This window comes from Camelus dromedarius, chromosome 12, assembly GCF_036321535.1.
Source record: "Camelus dromedarius isolate mCamDro1 chromosome 12, mCamDro1.pat, whole genome shotgun sequence".
NCBI classification, from domain to species: Eukaryota; Metazoa; Chordata; class Mammalia; order Artiodactyla; family Camelidae; genus Camelus; species Camelus dromedarius.
In genome coordinates this window covers 16,496,289-16,519,035 of record NC_087447.1, presented here as the reverse complement: position 1 = coordinate 16,519,035, position 22,747 = coordinate 16,496,289, and the positions used below count along the sequence as shown (strand labels likewise).

The following is a 22,747-nucleotide window of genomic DNA, read 5'->3' as shown; positions in this document are numbered from 1 at the left end:
GGTGATTCAGAATCTCCTTGAAGTCTTGTTAAAACAAATTGGTGGGCTCCTCCCCTGGAGTTCTTATTCAGTAGATCTGGGATGGGGTCCCCAAACACACCTTTCTAACAAGTTCCTGCTGCTGCTGCTGCTGGGCCAAGGACCACGCTTTGGGAACCACCTTGCTGGGCTGGGATCCAGCTCACCGCCCTACTCCACCCATGCAAAACCAGCATAATCACACCTTCTTCACAACGGCGTCCTTGTGAGATGCCAGTGAGATAATGGGTGCAAAAAAGCTTTGTCAGCTGCACAGGTGAACGGCTCCAGTCATAACCCAGGGACCCGAGGCTGGTCCCTGGGGTCTGGCAGTGTGGAGGGAGGCAGGCGGGGGCGCCACAGCCACCTGGAGAGCTTTTGCAGCCCATCTTAATTCTGAGTCACTTCTCAAGGGAGAAAGCCAGCTTCTGAGGAATGGGCCAGCAGCCCCTCCTGCCGCCCGCCTCATCCACCCTTGCCTCCTCCCTTACCTCAGGCAGCTTGCTACCACTGCCGCAGCAACTGACTGGTCCGGGCCACTTCTCCAGGGGCCAGTCCAGGCAAGCCGGTGTAGCATCAAGCCTTATGATTCAGGGCCTGGGGCTGGATCCCGCTCACCAGCCGTGTAAGACTCAGAGGCCGGGACTTGCCTTCTCTAAACCTCAGGTTGCTTATCGGTAAAACGGACACACCATCTGGATAGAGCTGTGCGAATTCTCAACGGCCAGTACTTTTACAGTACTTTTCTAAACCAGAGCTTGGCATGGAGCCTGGCCCTTGGCGAGAGTCCAGTCAGTGGTAGCTGTTAGTATTTTCAAAAAGTGCCTAGGCCCAAGCCACCTCCTGATAGAGGCCCGGACTTGGAACGCAAACCGCTCCCACGCTGTTCGCCGGTTGCACCCGGATACACCCGCCCTGGAATGCCAGCGTTGGGGCCGAAGGCCCGCCCGCCCTGGGTTGGGTTGCCAGGGCAGGGCAGCATTAGGGAGGCGCTGAGGCGGGGAAGGGGCGTTTCTGAGGCGGGGAAGGGGCGTTTCTGGGGCGTGGCCTCAACTTAGGTGGGCTGTGGAGGGGGTAGGCCCAGAGGAGAGGACGTCGGAGGCTGGGGGCGGTGGGAGGGCCTAGGGAGGCGGCCATCGGCGTTGGAGGGACCTGGGGGTTTGGTACCTGGGGAGGCCCTGGCAAGGATGAGGAAGGGCGAGGAGGGGCGGGACCGTTAGGTAGCGCTGATAATGGGGCTTACCACCTAGCAGGACTCAAGCGCGGGACCCAGCCAGATAGGGAACCAGGCTGCGTCCGGGCAGAGCCGGGGTCTGGAGGGGCACAGAGGACCCGGCCGAGGAGGCGGGCCCAGGGACTGGCCTCATCCTCCCGCGTGACGTGGGGGCGGGGCAGGCCCGGTTCTGTTGGGGAGGCTGTAGCGGGGCCGAGCGAGGGGCGGAGCCCCACCCCTCCGCCGGACCCGGGGCGGGGCTGGAGGGTTAGAAAAGGGAGGCAGTAGCGGGAGGAGCCTGGTCGGGTCGGGAGCCAGGCAACATTCCTGCAGGACCTGGGGGCGGTGCTGGAGGCCCAAGTCTGGCGGCCGAGGGGCGTGTCCAAGGCGGGGCCTCTGGAGGGGGCGGGGCCTGGCCCCGGCCGTTGCGTTCCCCGAGGACCGCCGGGAGGGGGACCATCGAGTGACTGAACCCAGGGTTGCGCAGTCGGACGCTGACTGGGGCGCGAGCGGGCGACGCCGGGCTTGTAGCGCCAAGCAAAAAGCAGAGCCAGCAGGTGAGAAGGGGCGGGGGGAGGCCTGCCGGACAACCACGGGCAAAGTTAGTTTTCACCCCCACTTTCAGAGACCGCTTAGGCAGCTTTCTCGGAACAAGTGAGGTCGGGCCACGAAGGCAGCTGGTGGGTGAGAAGGAGCTTAAGTTCCTGAGTCCTGATCCCCAATTCTCCGGCTCCGTCATGTGTGACCCTGGACCCGTCCTCCCACCCGGTTCAGGACCTCTCGGGTTCCAGTAGGAGGAAGGGGGTGAACCGGGTGAACTCCATGGTCCCGTTGCCCTTTCTCGCTGAAATCCCGGAAGGTGAGGCTGGCAGCTGAGAGCAGACTGCACTTCAGCCGCAGGTATTCAGATCGCTCCGCCCAGACTAGTTTGCCTCCCTGCAGAGTGGCAGTGAGCAAAGCCAACTTTGCGAGCATGAAGCGAATTGCTTTAAAGGTCACACTAGTTTCTCAGATGGGGCTTGAATCCATAGGCCTGGGGAAGCAGGGGCGGAGTGGGGGACCCAAGTCAGGGAGATTTCAGCCTCCTCCTGCCCCAACTCTGAGAGCCTAGTATGACTTGGGGTGGGAAACTCAGCCGGGCATTTGTCCCCTTCTCAGGGCTTTTCCAGGTGAGCTGGCTTGGGAGGCCCCTGGCAGAAACTAGCGGACAAGTTCTTATCCAGGTGAGTGGGGAAGAAAAGGGAAAACCCCGCCAAACCATTGGGCCCAGAGTTAAGCCCAGTGCCTGGAGTTCTTGTTGCATGTCCAGGTGCTGTCCGTTGTGGTAGCAGGTGCCCTGTGCCAGGGCCATGGTAACTGGGCAGCCTAGTTCAGTGGTCAAGGACTTGGGACCAAATTGATTCTGATTCCACTCCCCCTTCAAGCTTCAGTTTCCTCATCTGTAAAATGGGGGTAGTGACAGTACTCAATGGTAGTAGTGAGGACAATAGAATAATGTGTATATAGTGCTTAGCAGGGCGCCAAGAACCAGTGAGACTTCACTGTGTGACAGCTGCTCTGATGTGGATAGGCAGGTGATGGGCTGGCTTCCTGCCTGGGAATGAGACTGTTTTTGGAGGGCCAGAGGCTGGCTGCAGCTCCTCCTAAACTTGTGAGAGCCAAAACTTGCCACCTGCCACCAGTATCATTTTGTCCATTTTGGGGTTGAAGAGTGTATCATCTGGACCAAAGAGTAACTGAATTTTTGGTAATATTGCTTATAGCTGTTAGATGTCCAGTCAAATAACCCCCAAAATATTTACTTAGCACTGTATATTAGATGGAGCTAAGGTTTACAGACGTCAACTAGCCAGTCCTGGTTTTTGCCCTCATTTTGAGTTGCTAAATGTGAGGCTCCCATCCCTACTATGCCCCTGCTGGAGAGGATAACTCATGGCCAGGGCTCAAGTCCAGATAGATTTCATGGGTTTGTACTGGCCTGGTGGCCAGAATCCAGCTCTTGCATTGCATGCTTGGCTTGGGGTAGAAGTGAGGGGCAGTGTGGATACCTGCTATCTGTTTGATCAGGGTTGGGCACCGAAGACAACTGGCTCCCTGTATCTCCTGGGGAGATGAGCCCTACACTTTGGAACCTGCTGGAAAGTACTAACGGACAGGGTCTGATTGGAGGTTGTACTGTGTGGAGGAGACAGTGTGTGTATGTGTGGAAGAGGCGGTGCTCAGGAGAAGTGAGACTCTGGAGAAACCAGGGTTGGGGGTAAAGGGGCTTCCTGGAGTTGGTGAGACTTGAACAGGACTTTCTGCCTGGGATCTCAAGTCCTGGTTGGACTTGGATCAGCTCGGGGCCACCGACTCCCCTCTTCAAGTGTTTGAGTGGCTTAAGATTAGAGTTTGGTCTGGTGGTGAGAGAGAGAGGTCAGTACGTGTTGCCTGTGCAGGGAGGAGATGCTCATTTCAAACAGTGCTTAGTAAACATCTAGTAGAAAGTCCTCCCACCACCCCTCCTCCCCACATGATTAATGATGGATGATGACGTACTGACCCCATTCTTAGTTGCTTACCATGTGGTAAAGGACTTGGGGGGGGCAGCGACATTTATAGGAGATAAATGAAGAAAGGGTCAGAGGAATCTTCAAGAAAGCTTCATGCAGGAGGTGGAGTTTTGGGTGGACCTGAAGGATTGGGAGGGTTTCAGCAGCCACAGCAAAGATAGCGTTTTAGTCAGAGGAAGATGCCTAGGGGAAGACAAGGTGGTCAGCATGTTCAGGGAATTTTTAAGAAACTGCTAGAATGATCAGTCTGGCTGAAGAGTTGGGACTGTGCAGGGATGTGAAGGGGGAATGGTAGGTTGGATCAACTTGTGGAGGACCTTGAACGCCAAGGTGAGATGTTTGGATTGGATCTGAAGAAAGTGAGGGCCACCAAAGGTTTTTGAGCAGGGGGGTGACATAATCAGAGTGCCACTTTAAGAAGGACAGTCTGCTAGATGCACTGGGGTGCAGGACCCAGTGAGCAAGGGATAAGGAACCGATGGCTGTGGTGATGGGGACAGAAGGCTCTCGGGGGCTTTGGGATTGTCTACAGCTGGGGGATAGGAAAGGCACTGTTGGAAGGGCAGTGTAGCAAGTGTCCCAATGTGTGCCCCGTGTTTCTTCCTATCCCTCACCCAGCCTAGACCCTGGTGCATAGCAGGTGCTCAGGAAGATGGCTGGATTGGGTGGATGTGGGCGCTGGGGAGGGTGATGAGTGCTACACAGTGATAGCGAGGGAGCCGCCCAGAAGGCTCTGTTTTTACCCAGGACAGGGAGACATCTGGGCCAAATGGAGGGAACCTGAGCCAGTCGAGGGCCTGGGAGAGGGGTGGGATTGGAGAGCAGGGTTGCTGGGAAGAAGGACTTGGAGCTCTCCCCTCCTAGTCCCAGCCCAAGGAGGGCCAGGATAAGAGGTTAACCAGTAGGGGCACAAATTTCCCACATGGTACGGGCGGATTTTTGGCTCCTCCCGGGCTCCTCTGAAGTTTCTACAATGTGGGGCAGTCCCCTCTCTCTTGAGACTTCAGACTTTTGAACCATTGCCTGGAAGCTCCTCTCCCCCAATTCCTACCAACCCTGGGGACCCAGCCCCTGCTACCCCTTGAGGACCAGACAGCCCCTTCCTGGCACAAGGCTGAGTGACCCCAAGCCCTGAGCATCCCTTTCAATTTGGAGCATCTGGGGCCAGCTGGCACCCCCTGGTTTTGGCTTGGCCTTAACCCCCTACTCCACACCTTTAAACCCACTTCCTCCACCCCATGGGAAGCTCAAGGGGCAGCTATGATTTCACCAGTCAGGAGTTGGCTCTGTGAGAGGCGGGCAAGAGGGACGAGCCTGGGCCCCTCTGTGGGACAGGCCGGGGCCAGGAGTCGGGGCGCCGGTTTAATCTCAGCAGGAACTGCCCTGCCCACCCGCTTCCCTCCTCTAAGCCTGGGTCTGGGGAGCAGGAGGGAAGCCCAGAGGTAAACATGGGCTGAGCAGCATGCTATGCCTGCTTCCCTCTTCCCCTCGCCCTGTGATGCTGCCTGCGAGGAGGCCAACCACAGGCCCAGGGCCTCTGTGATGGGCCCAGCTGGTGTCTGGGGGCTGGCTGGTTCCTGACTCACCCCTGGGGTTCCCCCTACACCGTGGTTTTCCTGTCAGCAGCTGATTCACTCTGTGCTGACTTGGAGAAGCAGCTGAGAGGAGGGAAGAGGCCGATATTCTGGTTCTTAGATTTAGTTTCAGCTCTTCTGTTTATAGGCTGTGTGACCTTTCATAAATTCTGTCTCCTCTCTGGGCTTTCTTTCCCTGCTCTGCTAATGGCCTATTCTGTACTTGGCTCTCAGGGGGTTCTGTAACCTGGGATCTGTCATTTATAAAGCAGGGCACATATAAATACACACACACACACACATACCCCACAAGGTCTCAATACAGAGACCCTGGAACTAGGCGACTCCTCTCAAACATACAATAATTGTTTCCTCCTCCTAACCTTGCCTATCCCCTACCTGAAGCACCTTCATCTACCCTCGGCCTGTCCGCAGATTAGGGAAATGGTGCAGTATGGGGTCAAGAGTTGGACTTGGAGCAGAAATCTTGCCCCTGACTATTCTCAGCTATGTGCCCCTTTCTGAGCCTCAGTTTCAGAATCTGTAAATTGGGGATAATAATGGTAACTACTTCATACAGTGACATGGTCCCATGAGGTTAAAACAAAAAAGTGCATGTGAAGCACTTACTTAGCAATTTTATATCTACGCATGGTGAACCATCCGTAAATGAGAGCTGCTGCCATGAATATTATTTTCTGCATCTAGCCAGTCTTTCAAGGCTTGTTACGAGGCTGCTGCTCAGGCCTCCAGGAACCTTCTGTCTGGGCCCTCTGTGCCTCTTCAGCATAAGTGTGCATATGCCCCAAGACACTAGTCATTTCCGCCCATGTGGTCCTCTTCCTGGGGGTGGCTGGGTCTCCCCAGGGTGACTCTAAGCTTCCTGAGGGGAAGTTGGTCTGTATGTCAAAGGCAGACTTTCTCCAAACCCCCTCCTTTCCCTTCCTCTCTTTCCTCTGTGCTGTCTACACTGAGCACTTGCCTCTTTGCTGCTGTTTGTGGCATATGGAGTGTCTCTCTGAATCCTGCCAGCCAAGGACTGCTCTGTCCATCTCTGTATCCTGACTCCTGGCACAAGCCCTGGCCCACAGCAGGTGTTCAGGAAATGATGGTTGAATGAATAAGTGATTCTCCTCAGGGTGGCCCAGTAGGACCCAGCTTGGAGCCAGATCGTCAATGACTTCGTGACAAAAGCAGAGCCAGGAAGCAGGGGCTGGATGCCCTCACATTGCCCTTCAGGCCTACCTGCTCATGCCTGGAACTGGGGTCCAGGGAAGTGGGAATGGTCTGGCTGGCCTGGGATGGCTTCAGTCCAGGCTTTGACTTCCCCTGTGAGACCTGGCCTTTCCCCTCCTGAGAGGGGAAGAACCCGACTTCCTCCAGCCCCAGCTTGGGGAGGGGCCTCTCTGGCCCTTAGTGAGCCCTGACTCAGCCAGCAAAGGCACCTTCAAGTCAGCAGTTATTTGCGGAAGGTGCTCCTGCCCTGTGAGACGTGGGCTTAGGCTGGGGGGTGGGAAGATGCCCTCTAGGAGGCCCACCCCTAACAGTACCCCTGGCGATCACCAGGTGGGCAGCTCTGGGAGGTACCTCCACTCTCCCCTCTGGCTTCTTTGTCGGCAGTGGGGACTTCTGCCCCTTCTTTGGGCCCCACTCCTGACCTTCCCTGCTGTGTTGGGTGATCTGGGATGGGAGTTGCTGAGAACTCTGGAGCTAGGCTTATAGGACCCATGCAGAAAGTGGACAAAGTGCTGGAGCCTGGGTGTTAGGAAGCCTGGGTTCAACTCCTGGCTCTGCTGTGAAGTTGCAGAGTGACCTGGTCCACGAGGGTGACCCCTCCAGGCTATTTTTCTTACTCTTCAGGCAGCAAATGCTGCGGAAGCCTGCCTGGGGTCCAGCTGGCCTTGCCCCAGGACAGTAGGGAAGGAACCATAGGCAATGTCATGGACTGTGGCATCAAACTGCCTGAGGATGATCATTTCTACCTCTGCTATTCACCTGCTCGGTGTGACCCTGGCGAGTGTCTTAAGCCCTCTGCACATCAGTTTCAGCTTCTAACATGGAGATGGTACTAGTACATACCTCATAGGGTTGTTTGAGAATGATTCGAATTAATGTCTGTGAAGCATTTATGACATGTGCCTGGCACGTAGTAAGTGCTTTATATGTACCAGCTCTTTGGGGTGGTGTTGCTGTTATTAATAGGAAGCAGGATTTACGTCTTTGGGGGCAGGAAAGCTTGGTGAACAGCTTGAGTCTGGGAATCCAAAGACCTGGGTTCTGATCCCAGCTCATTCTTTACTTGCCATGTGACCTTGGGCAAGTTAAAGCCCTTCCTGAGCTGCAGAACTCTATTATCCTGCATTTGCTGCACTTGACTTTGGTAAGAGACATATGTGTAGTATCACAGTGGAGAATTGCAGGGTTTTGTTCAGGGAAAGGACTACCGGGTGCCTAGCCTCTTCTGCACTGAGACGACCACAGTAGGTGGGCAGGTCCTCACACTGCCACGGAGGCACTGCAGACACAGAATGGCTGAGCATCCCCCAGCAACTGCACTCAACAAGGCTAAGAAGTAGATGAATACACTTAAATATACACCTAATAATGGGATTAGCTAGATCAGATTACAGACCTTTATTATTATTATTATTATTACTACTACTACTACTACTACTACTATTATTATTATTATTTTATTTTCCCTGTTTTCTGAATCTTCTGCAGTGAGCCCCTGTTATTTTTATACACTTATACAATAAAGCTATCAAAAAGCTTACTATACATATTTAAACAAAAATGTATTATATGAACTTGGGATCATATCGAGGTTTTTATTGTTGCTAATAATCATATTTATTTCAAAAGGGGATGGGGTGTTGATTTGAAGTGAGTATCAATTTGTCGAGCCTCAAAAGACTGAGGGAGTGTCTATGCAGGGAGACTAGAGTCAGATATGAATACAGCTTCCATCATGGTGGACCCACCCTGAGTGCTGCCTGGTGTTTGGAAAGCTTTTCAACAATCCTTGACACCAAAGGGCTTACTTTCCTCACGTGTAAACTAGGGGTAATAATAATACCTAACTCTGAGGGGGTGCTGTGAGGGTTAAAGGAGCCTCACACTTGTGGAAGTTTTAGAGGGAAGTCCTCTTCTCCTAAATTTGGAACCAAGTGAAAAGAACTGTTGACAAAGTTGGAGCGCCAAAGGAAGCCCAGAGGATGTGGCTTTAGATCCATTGCCCAGAGGACTTGCTAACCGTCTGCCCTGGAACTGGCAGAGTTACCCGTCCGGTCACAGGCGTTGCTGAACAGGAGCCAGCCTCCCTGCAGGAGCTGGTAGTAAGCAGGGGAGCAGCCCAGACAGACTGCTCCCTGCAGGCAGCCTTGCTCAGTGAGAGGCGGGGCCCCGCTGAGCATGCCGAGTACGTCTCCCAGATGAACCAATCAGATGAGCCACTGCTGGGGTCCTGGTGTGAACTGAAGAAGGGAGCAGAGGGAGGCCTGAGGTATTTTTCCCGTTGAGGTCCCTCGTGAGGGAAACAGGTGGAGAGAGGAATGTGTGTTCCCCCACATACCTACTGGGCACTCTCAATGATGCCTGGTACTCAGGCACTTCCAGTGATGCCTGGTACTCAGGCACTCAGTAAATGTTAATTTGATGTTGCTAACAATAATGATAGCGATGAGTAATTCTACTACTAAAGTTGGAAAAATCACGCTTCCATTCACCATCTTAGGAGATGGAATGTTAGAATGTTGTTTGCAGTGGGACATGATGAGAAATCCTCAGGCAGAGAGAAAAATAGAAACTCAGTGGGGGCGGGGGAGGATTGATTGTCTGAGGTCCCGCTGCAAGTGAGTGGGTGGCAAGGCACTGGGTCACTGTTGGTCACATAGACAAGCCACCTCCCTGACCCCTGGCCTCTGTGAACTCACAGCAGAGGAATAACTGGGGTCAGAGGCTGTGTCTTTTAGAAGTTCTCCAATGCCCCTCCAGTCTCCTTTCTCTCCACCCCACACCCTCTCTGGCAGCGTCTGGCGGCTCCCCTTTTACCAGGACTGTATAGCGTGGTGCCATGCTTCTCGTGTGCATATCAGAAATCCATGCTGGGCAGGCTGCGTAGGGGACCACTGGGGTCGTGCTTAGCTTAGACTTCTTCCAAGTCCTCAGGCCTTGATGTTGCCCAGACCTCAGTAGGGGCCAGCTCTTTCTCCCACTATCTACTCATCTTTGGACAAGTTTCTCAGCCTCTTGGAGCCCTGGTTTCCTTATCCATGAAATGGAGAATGATAATGGCACCTCTCTCCCTGCTTTTGGTGAAGATTAAATGAGATAATGATTGTGGGTAAAATGCTTCAATGGTGGGCCCAGCACTGAATGAACCCCCCATATAAGCCAGAGGATGATAAAGGTGATAGTGATGAATGAAGGCTGCTCCTGCCATCCCTTTGGGGAAGTGACAGCATCCTCTTCCCCAAAGATGGAAGTCCCTGATCTGGAGTGAAAGAGCTTTTCAAGGTCGTTTACAGATCTAGGGGTCAGGAAAGCCTGAGGCCTCTATGGACTTATTCCTTGATCATACTGTCTGAGCCCAGCCTCGACCTGGGTGCATTTGGCTTAGAGTTGAGGACAAAGTTGGGAGCCTGTGACTAGATTCACAAGATCATGGTCTTGTGAGCAGCATTATAGTTCATTGAATCCACCTGCCTACCTAGTCTGATCCCATGAACAACATTCAGCCTTTGCTTGCACACCTCAAGGCTTGGAGAGCTCACTGCCTTTCATCTCTGGGCAGATGTGACTCAAAGAATGCGGCATAGGATTTGAGTAAACCCACCCTCACTCCTACTTGTTGGTCCTGATCATGCTCATGGGGACCACATGGCGACCATGCAGAGTGTGAACACCACCTGGGGGGACCAAGGCTCCCTTGTGGTACCCCCTGCCGCCCCCAGGCCAGTGATTCTGATGTAGGGAAGAGGCATTCTGTCAACTTTTTAAAAGCTTTCCTCTCCATCTGAACCAATGGGCCCTTTAAAAAAAAGAAAAAAACTCCTAATTATTAAAGAAATAGTCTCATGGAAAAAGTTGGAGGGTGAAGAACAGATGCAAAGGAGGAAATAACTGCTCAGAGATAAGTACTGTGAACAGTCTGGTGTATACACACACACACACACACACACACACACACACACACACACACACACACACACGATTGGGATCATACCATATGAACCACTTCCTGTGCTGCCACTTTTAGGTTAACAGCGTGGACGGAGGGTTTTTCCATGTTATTCAATATTCTTCCACGACGGGTTTCCCGGCTCCATAGTACCGCACCACACAGATCTGCCGTGACCCACTTAAACGTTCCCCTGCTGTTGCACATTGAGGCTGTTTTGCATTTTTCATTAGTGCCCACATTGCTATAGTGACCACCTTGTCCATACGTCTGTTTTGTGCTCCACTTTAATGATCGCCACAGACTAAATTCTTAGAAGTGGCTTCCCAGTCAGATGGTTCTTAAACTCCAGGTCTGGGGGCCAAATTCTCCTGGAGAAGCCCTTTCCCAGATACCCACCAGAATGTACTCCCACATTCAGCTCCACCCCCTGGGGGGAGAGGCGCTGTCTCTCAATGTTAGTTAGCAAACTCACAGAAGGAAGAGGGCAAAACCTTGGGGCCTCTGTGTGTGTGTGTGTGTGTGTGTGTGTGTGTGTGTGTGTGTGTGTTAAGAGTCAGACAGAAAGAGAAAGACAGACAGATATGGAGGAGATTTTACTCTTCAACTTCAGTCTGACTTTTGACCCTCCTCCTCTCCGGGAGCCTGTAGTGTCATTAACTAATCATGGGATCTTTACTATTTAATGACCTCTCTCCATGGTGGCTCCTTCCTCCCCAGCAGCCTTCTGGGAGCCAGGGAGTGGGAAGGTGAATCTGTGGGAAGAAGTTTCTCTGGAGTCGGAGGGGGGCTCATGGGGTGGTGCAATGGTTCTAACTCTGACATGCATCAGAGTCTCCTGAGCATTTGTTAAAACACAGCTTATACCCCCAAGAGTTTCTGTTTCCATTGGTCTGGGGTGCAGCCCAGGAATGTGTGTTGCTAACATGTCTCCAGGAGATGCTGCTGCTCTTGGTCTGGGACCCCACTTTGAGAACCAGTGCAGGAGTGGATTGGGGCAGGACAGGCTGTGTGGTGAATTTCAGCTCCTAGGAATGCTCACAGTAGGAGCCTTGCCTTATTTAATAAAGGCTCATGTGAGGTCTGAACTCACCTTTCCCCACACCCACCTCATCACCCTTTCTCTAGTATGTGCTGTTAGATAGTTAAGTGCAAAAGAATAAGACAATTACCACCACCCCCATTTTACAGAAATGAAGACTGAGGCTCTGGCAGGTGATCTGATATGTCCAAGGATGACCTAAAAGCTGGGAGGAGCACTAATACAAGACTCCTGGCCTTGTCACCTCTCCCTGCTCCTCCTGAATCCCCTCACACACATGCACGCTCCCTGGGATTCCCCCATGCAGGTGTGGTGCAGGAGCAGAGGTTCCCTGAACACTGTGCCTGCCCAGGGGACTCCATGTGAGGGGGCTGGGATGGCAGGTTCCCCTACACTGTCTCTGAGCCAGGGTCTTGCTCTACTTTTTACTTCCATTAACCATTCAGTAACCTGATCTTCCAGGATCTAGTGTTCTCCAGCAAGTTTATGTTCCCGGTCATTGTTCTGGGCCAGTTTTCCGGGAGGCTGGAAACTTTCCCCAGTTAAGCCTGCATGCTATCTGGCAGACAAAGCAGAGGGAGAGAAGAGAACCCTCACCTGTCGAGCATCTGATGTGTGCCAGGCCCAGCCCCGGGCACTGTGCAACCATGATGTCAAGTCATCCTCTTCCCAGTGCCTTCGCCAGGAGAGGTTATCATCAGCCCCCACTTACAGATAAGGAAACGGAGGCTCCCAGAGCTGAAATAACTTGCCCAAGGTCACAGCTGAAGGAGGGCAAAGCTGGGCTTTTAATCCCAAACTCCATGTCCGGGCACCCCTGGGTCTGGAGTCGCAATGGATCCTGGACCAAAGGAGCTGGGATGTGGGGAAGACAACCTGTGCTCCATCCACCACTCACGCAAAGAGGGCCAGCCCAAGGGGCGTGGCTCCCCTGGGATTCAGGGTCTTGCAGTGGGAGGAAGGCCCTGGCCTAGCCAACAGGAGACTCAGTTCAGATCATGCTTGGCTGCCACCTGGCTGTGTGATCCTGACTCACACAGGTCCCCCAAGCCCTCATTTCTCATAATGATATCTTATGCTTTATAGCTTTTAGCAGTGGACATTTTCTCTCAACCTTAGTCCTGCAAGCCTCCTTGTGAAACAGACAAGGAAGGTATTATTGCTGAGCCCACTTCACAGATGACAGAGGCTGTGAGTGACATGCTCAGCATCCTACAGCTAAGGAGGGGCTAGAGGCAGGACTTGAACCTGTGTTGTCTTCACTCGCCATCCTGAGCCTGGTTCATCACCAAAAGCTGCATCCTAAGTAAGGAGGGAGAACTCTGGGCTCCTCTTTCTTCTCAGCTCAGCATTGGGACTCTTAGTTGGACTAGTGGCTTTTGGGTGCCAGGGGCCCAGGACTCCAGGAAAGGCTAGCCAGAAATCCTCCCTCTGGGGAGGGAAGATAGGGTGGTCCTGTCTGTCCCTATTACTGGCTCCTTCCCAGGCCAGGGCATTTGAAGTTCCTGGTGGTGGGGGGAGGTGGGATCTGGCCCAGGTCACCCTCCATCTCAGCCCCTGGTTCCCCTGAGGACTGTGCCTGCCTTCCAAATGCATGGTACAGAATTTTCCAGACTGTCAGGCCTCGGTGCCCCTGCCCTGTTGTTCTGCCTGTACCCTCACCTCCTCCCTTGTCTCCTGATCTGAGTCTTTCTCATCCTTCCAGACCCAGCTCCAGCCACTTTCTTCCCTTGTGGAAGCCTTGGTGCTGTGGCCAAGCCAACTCAGCTGTCTCGGGTTCTGTCCAGCAGGTGAACTGGCTGACATGGTTAGTTAACTCACCAAGGAGAACAGGGACGGGGGCTGCTGTGGGCCCAAGCCCCTGGGGGTCTGCCAGGCCGGCAGGGCTCAGGATGCTGGGTCTGTGTGGGCTGGGGACAGCTGAGACCCTAAAGGTCAGCCTCAGACCTGTGACTCTCATACTTTCCCACCCTGAGAGGGTTACTTCTCTTCTGTGGCCGCTGGCTTCTTTCTAAAAATAAAGCTACTTTCCTCACTAACCACCGTGAAGCTTGTGTGAGGAGCAGCGTGCAAAACACCTACCGCTGATGGCTGGTGGGTTCGAGGCACTCAGGAAGTGCCCATTCCTCCCCTTGCCTGCAATCAGCTTGGATTTCATTCCCCCTCCACCCACCCAACCCCTCAAGCAGGGATGGGTGTCTGCTTAAGCCTCGGTCTAAGGCCTGAACTCTATCTGCTCTAGCGAGGGGGTGTTCTGGGCAGATAACAGGAGGATGATTTGGCAGAGGGACAGAATCAGCTCCAGACAGCCTCTGCCAGTTCCACTTTGTGACCCTGGCTCGGTATCTCCCTGAGCCTCAGTTTCACGATCTGTGGAAGGGGTGTACGCATATGGCCCACGTGCTCAGGATCACACGGAGCTTCCTGGGAGAGCTGAAGGAGTAGAGGGTAGGGATCTAGGCGAAATGCTGAGGGCCCTGTCCTGTTGAGTCCAGTCACACTCAGTCCATTTACATACCTGCTTTCCTACTGCAACGCAAACAGTCCCCTTTCCCTCCGACATTGGGAGGCTCAGCAGGCTGGTGTGCTTTTGCCTCTGGGCCTGGTGTGCTGTGTCACCATCTCTCTGGGCTCCTTTCTTCCTGTGCAGCCGGGGGAGCCAGCCCAGGCCCGAAGTCCTGCCTGATAGAGATCGAGGTGGTGTTACCAGAGGTCCCTGTGCTGAGAACTGGAACCCCAGGCCTGGCCCCTGAGGCTCACTGGGGGCACAGACCCCTTCCAGTAGCCCCAAGCACTTTTCCTTTCCCTTTCTGTCTGTCTGTACACCCCGCTCCTCCCAACTCCATGTGGCCCGGAACCTTCTCACGATGATAATAATCACCATATTTCCCTTTATTGTGCTCGAGCATTTTCAGTCCTCAAAGCTCACACTTCCCTGTAGGTAGGAATGGACTGTTGTTATCCCAGAGTGAAAAAGACTTTTCAAGGTCCGCAGTGGGGACTCATAACCTCTCTATTCATCCCCGTTACCCTAACTCTCAGTGGGTGCTCAAATTCTTGGCTAAAATTTGACAGGTGTGCTCCTGGAATTGGGGGCGGGACGTAGGTTGAGAGGTGAGGCGGCGGAGTCCTCTGTCTCCAGGATTGGGGTGGCAGGATCCCACTTTAGGGGCTGGCAGAGGGAGCATCCCCACTGCAGAGACAAGGAAGCTGAAGTTTGCAGAGGAGGAGTGAGATAGTGTGGAACTGGCTGGGCTTTTGCCTTTCCTCCCCAGGGCCCTGAGGGCTGTAGCTGGGGGGATTCCATGGGGCCATCTGGGACCTGGGTGCTCATTCTGGCTTAGGTGATGTTGGCTGTGGTCAAGTCCCTCTCCCTCCTCAGCTCCCTTGGGGCCTGTGAATGGCTTCAGCACCCTTTCTGGTGATAAAGACCCAGCCTGCTCAGGAATCCCCACGAGATATGTGTGTGTGTTGGGGGGGTTCTGTCCAGGCACCACCAGGCACTCCCAGAATCTGAGGGAGGCCACGGCTGAGAAGAATGGGCTGGGGAGGGGATGGGCCATGGTTGATGGCTGGTTGGGGGAGGGCAGTGTGTGTAAGACCTAGAGGGCAGCTGGTCCATCCAGGAGGCCATAAGGAGAGGCAAGGCTCTTGGCTACAGTAGAGGGTGAGGGTGGGCATGTGCAGTAGTCTGGGAGGCAGAGCTGGGCTGGAACCCACGGTGAGGTCCTGCCTGGGCCAGCCAGGCCTGCGCTCCTGGTTGGGTTTTGCCTTAGGCTTCCCTGGGGGCTTCCCATGGAGACCAGAGAGGGTCTGTGGATTGGAGCCCTGGCTGCAGGGGGGGTTCCCACCACCTGTGATCTGTCCTTCTCTCCTTGCCATTCTCTGTCTTTCCCTATCTCTGCCTCTGCCTCTCTCTCTCCCCTCCCTGTTCTTCCCTGCCTCTCTTTTCACCTCCCTCCCGACCAATACTCCCTCCCCCACCAGTCTCCCTCTGCCCACCCTCCAAGCACTTCTGAAGCCAGAGCATCTCTGGAGGGTCTAGCAGGTGCTGACGCCCGAGACCACCCTGGCTGAGTCCAGTCTACCCAGGCCCCACTCCTCAGCCAGCCCAGAGGACCCAAGAGGCCCGGGAGCCCTGAACCGGGAGCCCAGACAGGCTGTGCTGAGCTCCTGTTGCCCAATTTCCTGCCCCAGCTTCCAGGTGTCTGGGTTGTCAGGCCAGGCTTAAATGGCCACCTCCCCCCTTTTCTGAGAACTGGGGGCTTGGGCTCTGCCTGCCCTGTGGGAGGTACAGCCCTTCTTCACAGCCTCGGAGGGCCTGGATCCCTGCAGTTGACTATAGAAACGGGTCCCCCTGGACTGCTCCTCCTGGAACAATGTGCCCAGGGCCTTGTCCAGGTTGAGTGCCTTGGACACTCTGGATGCTTAGAGGCCCTCGGGACGTGGGGAGAGGGAGAGACTTGAGTGCTGGTCTCAGAAACAGGGGGAGACCGGCAGAGGGGAAGGCTCAGAGGAGTCCTCTGACAGAGAGAGGGACATATACAGAAGGGAAGGGACAGGTAAGGAGGAGGGACTGAAGGATGGCGGGGAGGGGGAGCCCTAGAGGCCCTGCCCTGCTCTTTTCTACCCCTGGGCTGAGTGGCCTCTAGCAGGGTCTCAGGTGGAAGACCCCCTTCCACCCCAACCCTCCACCTCCAAATTCCTGGCGTTAGAGACCTGCCCCTGCCCTCTTCCCTTCCCCCATCTCCTCTGTGTTTTCCCCCAGGACCCATGAGAGAGGGCATCCCGGTACCTTTGCGAGCAGCACGTGGCCTTTACTGTGTCTCACTCGCCTCCCTTTCTGTCTCTGTCTCTCTTCCGTCAAATATCCTTAAAGCCAAAATAGCTCTTAGGCCTGAGAAGGTGCTGAGTGCTACAGCCTGGATGTAGGAAGGATTAGCCCATTTTACAAATGAGGTAACTGAGGCTCAGAAAAGCTAAGTGGCAGTGAGGGGTGGTCAGAGCCAGGGTTTGAACCCACATGAGTCCCACACCCACCGTAACTACTCATCCGGAAATATTTAGGGCTGCCAGCTGGTGCTCTGTGAGCATCTGTGCAGGAGAATGCTCTGGGAAGGCTGCTTGGAGGAGGTGGCATCTCGTCTGCTCCACGTCTTCCTTCCTGGGCCCAGTGCCTGAGGAGGGTGTGCTATGACTGCTGCCATGTGAGGTCCCTGATTAGAGTCCCCCTACTTCTCCCTAATCGCCCTGCCAAGGGCCCACACCCAGTGCCCAGCCTCCCCACACTCAGCACCCAGCCTTCATCCCTTAGGAACCACAGCCCTGACCGAGAGGTTAACCCTTTGTTAGACGCCTGCCCCCAGGTGGCCAGGCCCTGAGATGGGTGTGTGAGCTGATCCCTGGTGCCTAGTGACTCTCCAGAGTGTCTTCAATTGGTTGGGTTTGGAGGCTGGGCTGTGAAACCCAATTAATGTCAGTTGGGCCTTGGCGAGTTTATTTAGTTACCTATTATTTGTAACTTCGGTCCTGCAGGCAGTGCAGCATGACAGTAACACACAGAGGCTCCGGGTCAGGCTGTTGGGGTTCAATTCCCAGGTCTATGATCTGTGTAACCTTGGGCAAGTCCCTCCACCACCCTGAGTCTCAGTTTCTTCAACTGTAAAATGGGGTTAAAAACAGTGCTTACCTCATAAAGTCATTGCAAGGATAAACTGAGCCGTGTGAAGCACTTAGCACAAAGTCTGGCAAATAGTAACTGCAAAAATGTTAGCTTCTGTTATTATTGAATACTGGAGGCTATATTCTAAAGAGCCCATCCTGTCCCGCAGAGGGAGCGCAGGAGGCTGGGTGGGATCACTGTGCGGCTTTGTGATGACCCTGGTGTGTAACCGCTCATTTTTATATATGTCTGTTCTCCTTCAGACTGAGGACTTCCTGAGGGCGGGGATGGGTTTCATTCCCCTCATTTTCTGTGTCTAGCTCGGGGCCCATCAGAGTGGGGGTTTAATGAACTGCATGGGCTCAGGATGGAAATGAAACAGAGATGGCCACTGGGAGCCCCTGGGAAGGCAGCCCTTCAGGCCTTCTGACCCATGAGCCATTCTGGGGAGAAGCGTGCTGCCCCCTTTGAGGTTGCCTCTGAGGGTTAGGCCTGGGTTCACTCACGTCCCCTTCAGCCTGGCCCTCTGCATCCACCACTGTCACAGCTGGCTGGTGTAGGGTAAGAGTTCCGAAGTGCCCATGTGTTCGTTGTGTCTGCAGACACCTGGCCCTGCTCCTGGTTGCTCCAATTCCATGCGCTTTGATGCTGGGCTTTCATGACCCCACGTGAGAATGCTTTGTGGTCTGGAGCACAGAGTACAGCTGGACCACTGTCCTCTGTGTGACCACCCCCTTCCTGAGCCCCAGAAACCCTCCTTATAAAAGGAGGATGATGGAGCCACGTTCTCCACCTGGCAGGGTGGTAGGGATTAAATGAGATAAGATTAGCGAAACATCGCTCATATGGGGACGCTTTTATAAACATTCATTTCATCAGGCCTCCCTCTGCCTGACATGTTTCAAGTTCGTGGGTGACAGTAACCTTCCTGGGGCAGTTTGTGTCCCACATCTCAAGGGACAATCTATGCATACCCTCTTGCCATGTAAGGAGGGAACTCTTTTCCTAACAAGACCTCCTCCCAGAGACTCCTGCCTGTCATGCTTGCTCCCTAAGTTTTGACAAGCTGATTCTGCCACCTTCCTGGACAAGGCTTGATATCCCCATTTCACAGATAAGGACACTGAGGCTCAGGGGGGTAGGCAGCTTGCCAGAGATCACACAGTTCTGTGAAATGGGATTGGAATTGAGGTCTCTCTCAATTCAAAGTCCACATTATGACCTGGTTCATTATTTTTCCTCTCACCATGGGGCTGGGGAGGGGTCCTCAGAAGGTAACTGACTCCTTAGAGCCCACCTGGGAATCTGGGTCCTATTGTTAGGGTCCCTAGACTCTGGGGCTCCTGGGCAGCCTCTCATATAGTCCTAAATATCCCTCTAATTCAGGGCTTCCCAACTGATGTCCGCAAATGAGTTACAGATGTGTTGAGTTGATTGGTTATCACCTTAGTCCTTGGGAACAGAGCCCTGGGTGGGTCACCTCAGACCAGGCACAGTCCTGTCTGTCCACCCCAGACTGCTGGACAAATATGTGTACTTCTCTACATGTATCATGACGTGAAACATGTTGGGAAGCACTGATGGCTCTAACCAATTCCCTCCCTGCTCTGTGTACACTGGACACACACATACTTCCCAGAAGGGTAGGGATTCATGGTCCTTTCTGGGTCTCAGTCTCTTCATCTGAGAAATGGGAACTGAAGTCAGTGATGTCAAAAGCCTTTCTAGTAATGTGAATCTGAATGCATGAGGCTTAGAACCTAGTGTGGGGAGAGAGTAGGGCTTGCATGGGGCCCAAGCAGCCTGCAAAAAACAATCAGGAAAAGAAGCCATGGAGAGGGAGAGGTCCAAGGCTATGGCTCAGCCTCAACTTGAGTCTTTGGCTGCACTGGGCCAGGTGGGGAGGCTGGAAGGTTTGTAGTGTCTGCTCTTTTCCATGCAGCACCCTCCATCAGAGTGGCCCCTTCTTTATGCTGAAGGCCCTCTCGTCTCACTGCTTGGGTTTCAGAGCAAAGCCTTGTAGGAAGGACCACATCTGTTGGCCTCATCAGCCATACTGAAGGAACACCCTGGCCAGGATTGGTAGGGCTGATCTTTTCCTTCCTGACAGGAAGCCAAGAGTCAGTTCTCAGAGCTAGGGCAGGATAGGGAGTCAGGCAGGCATGCAGAGGTGCGGAAGGGTGGGGTGGCTGGGCTCTACCATCTACCTCATTGACTTGGCAGCAGGTGAAGCAAAAGGAGCTCTGGGCTCAAGTCAGACCTGACATGGCCTTAGGCAAGTCACTGAACCTGAGTCTCAGTTTCTTCATCTGTTAAATGGGGATAATAATATCTCGGTGGCGGAGGCAGCATTGTTATAGAGATTAAATGAGAGACAGTGGGGATGGCATGATACAAAACAAAAAGTTTTGTCACTGCACTGCTCGTGGGATCTTGTGACAGGAGCTGTTTATGGCTCCTCCAGTTCAGCTTCTGTAAGACAAATAGGAGGCCTTGTGTGCTAAAATCCTGGGATTCCTGAGAAGGTCTGATCCTAACATGTTTCTTCCAGCCCATGATGGTGCTGGTGATGGGGTTTGCTCACTTATGTTGTAAGAAACTTACAGTGCCCCCAAAATCTTTACATGCCTTATCACAGCCCTCCAACAACCCTGTGAGACAGAGCATCCTGCCAGTATCCCTGCGGTACAGATGAGACTCTGGGCTGAGAGGTTTAGTAACTCCCTTGCTCAAGGTCACACTGCAGAGCTGGGATTCAAATCTAAGTCTTAAAGGAAATGTGAGATTCTAATCATGTTTTGTAGCCTCCAGATTTCTTCCGGTTGCCCAGGGTAACAGCTTTTTATTTTTATTTTTCTGTTTTAACAAGAGGAAAGGTAAGACCAGAGATGGAAAAATAAGATAGTAGGGAGGTCAAAAAGCCAGCCCCTGGAGTCAGTACGGGTTTCAGGAAGCACATCACCTGTCACACGTGAAAACAAACACAACCGTCTGTGACCAGCCTCTCTTCATGGGCAGTCAGGACAAAGTCCAGAGCCGGGTGGCCACGCCAGGTGGAGCGCCTCCTGACGGGCGGCCTTGCAGAGCACAACAGCCCGGCCAGGCTCTCATTCTATTTTCTGTCCAAGCAGACTGACTGAGCTCCCACGGGATTAGTTGTCCAACTCACCAAACTGGCTGGACGGCCAGGCCTCAGGCAGGCCCCTGAGGCACAGCCGAGAGGCTTGGAGACAGAGGCCCTGCCCCTGTGGAGGGCAGAGGCCCTTCTTCCTTAGGTGGCCCAGCCCCGCCCTGCTTCACCCCGTCCCCCTTGCCTGAGAGCAGCAGAGGCCTCCAGACCAGGCACATATCTAGAGGCAAGTGCCCTACAGGGCTTCGGACTGTTGGTCAGGAAATCAACAACCTCTGGATGATAATCATCATTATCGTAATTGGTGACTTTTATTTGACACTTACTAGGTGCCAGGCACTTTATAAATACTGACTCATGTCAGCCTCACCATAACCCATTATTAAGTCCATTTTGCAGGTGGGAAAGCTGGGGCACAGGGCTGAGGTAATTGCCCAAGGCCATACACAGCTGATAAGATGTAGCAGATGAGGCATCTTCGGGCAGGGAGAGTGGGAGCCAGAGTGGATTACAGTCACCTTCACACCCGTGTGGGGTAGGTGGGAGGCAGCTCTGCAGCATTTCCCCAGGTTATGTGGCTGATAGGTGGGAACCAAGGGCTGCTGTGTGCCTCTGAGTCCAGTTCCCCTTAAATCTCTATGCAGAAGGCCTGGTGAGCTGGGGCAGAGCAGCAGATGGAAAGAGAAGAGCTCTGGACCAGGAATCTCCAAGTCCTCCACTGTGTGCTCAGCCCCGATCTTGCTGCATCATCTGTGGGCTCGTGCTCTCTCTGACCCCTCTGAGAAATGCAAGGATCTCAAAAGTCTTCTTCTGCATGGCGGATATTGCTCTAGGGTCAATGACCCCAGGAATGTGCCTCCAGGAAGTGGAGGGTGGAGCAGAGGTACAGGGAGGTTCATATGAGATACTCCCCAGCCAGGACCTGCTGTACCAGGGGCCCCAGACCTGCCTGCATCCCACTCAGACCTGAGGGACCAGGCCCTGCTGGGGTCTCAACTCATTAGAATTCCCTGGAAAGCTTACAGCAACTATAGGAAGAAAACTTCTGGTTGAACTAATATGAAATCCATTTGCTAATTGTGGGGAGAAATAAAGCTTTCAAATTATTTTTAAAAAGAAGAAGTCCCTGGAAAACTTAAAAAAAACCCTGATGCTGAGGCTGCACCCCAAACCAATTAAATCAGAATCTCAGGGCAGGCACCAGCAAGGGCGTTCCTTCAGTATGGCTGATGAGGCCAACAGATGTGGTCCTTCCTACAAGCTTTCGAGCTCCTGGGCTAATTCCAACGTACTGCCAAGACTGGGGGCCACTGCTCTAAAGCAATCGGGAGATGGGGAAAGTAAGGACCTCCTGGCTTTCCAGGGTTAGTGACCCCCTGAAACCAAATGAAAACATGTGCCTGCCCATCTGCGTACATCTTTCTAGGGAGAGGGCTTACAGCTTCCATCAGCCTTTTCCGACCCAAAGGGGATTAAAATCTACTCTTAGAGGAAGCAACCCCATCCACACAAGCCAACAATGGTATTTCTAAGGACCAGAAACCTCCCATTGCAAGATCAAAGCAGTTTGTCTTGTCTCCTCTAAGAAACATTTCCTGACCTCCTCAGACCCTCCCCCTTTCCTTTCCTTCTTCCTGTAGATACACAGTGACTGCTTACTATGTGCTAGGCACAGTTCTAGGCTCTGGTGTACAGGGCGAATGAGACAGACACAGCCCGTCCCATGAGGAACCATATTCTAATTGGGCTCTGGACGCACTAGGGGACCAATAAGATGACTGCAGTGAGCAGGGCCGTGTACAGGCCCAGATGTTGAAGCTGCTGCTCTCTAGAGTCACCAGGGGAGCCCTCCCTGCCCCTGTAAGGGTCTGATGACTTGATCAGGGCAGGGACAGGGGCCTGCGCATTGGCATGTTGTGATTCTAGTGCACAGCTGGAGTGTAGGTCTGCTGTGTAGATCAGGTATTCAGGGAGGGCATCTGGAAGGAATAACAGCCTGCCTACGGGGAGGGAAGGAGCCAGCTGGGGGCTTTGGGGGAAAATCTCCTGGCAGAACAGCAAGGACAAAGGCACTCAGGTGGGCAAGGGTCTGGTATATGGAACAACTGGAAAGAGCGGCCTTTGTGGCCTTAGGAATGAATGTGTGATGGGGAAGATGGAGGTGCTGAAGACCCAGGGGAAGCCAGGCAAAATGGGCAGGGCCATGCCAGCCACCTAAGAGCCTGGATTTTATAGCAAGCGTGTTGGCTCCATCACCGTTGGAGGGTTGCGGGCAGGGGAGTGACAAGATCTAGTTTACATTTTTCAAAAAGCCCTGCCTGCAGTGTGGATAATGGGTTGAGAAAGGCAGGAGTGGAACCCATGACCAGCCAGG

General features: G+C 53.6%; 1 protein-coding gene across 2 annotated transcripts in view; it reads left to right on the top strand.

Moving 5' to 3' along the window:
* The first annotated feature begins 1,549 nt into the window (after nt 1-1,549).
* The window catches only part of CD82 (CD82 molecule), a 50,516-nt gene continuing 29,318 nt past the window's right edge, over nt 1,550-22,747 (top strand). Inside the window, exons 1-2 of one of the 2 annotated variants that reach the window (XM_031459753.2) lie at nt 1,550-1,788; nt 2,390-2,454. The gene's annotated coding sequence lies outside the window, so the exon portion shown is untranslated. The remainder of the gene's footprint in view (nt 1,789-2,389; nt 2,455-22,747) is intronic. The other variant, XM_031459752.2, reaches the window with a different exon arrangement.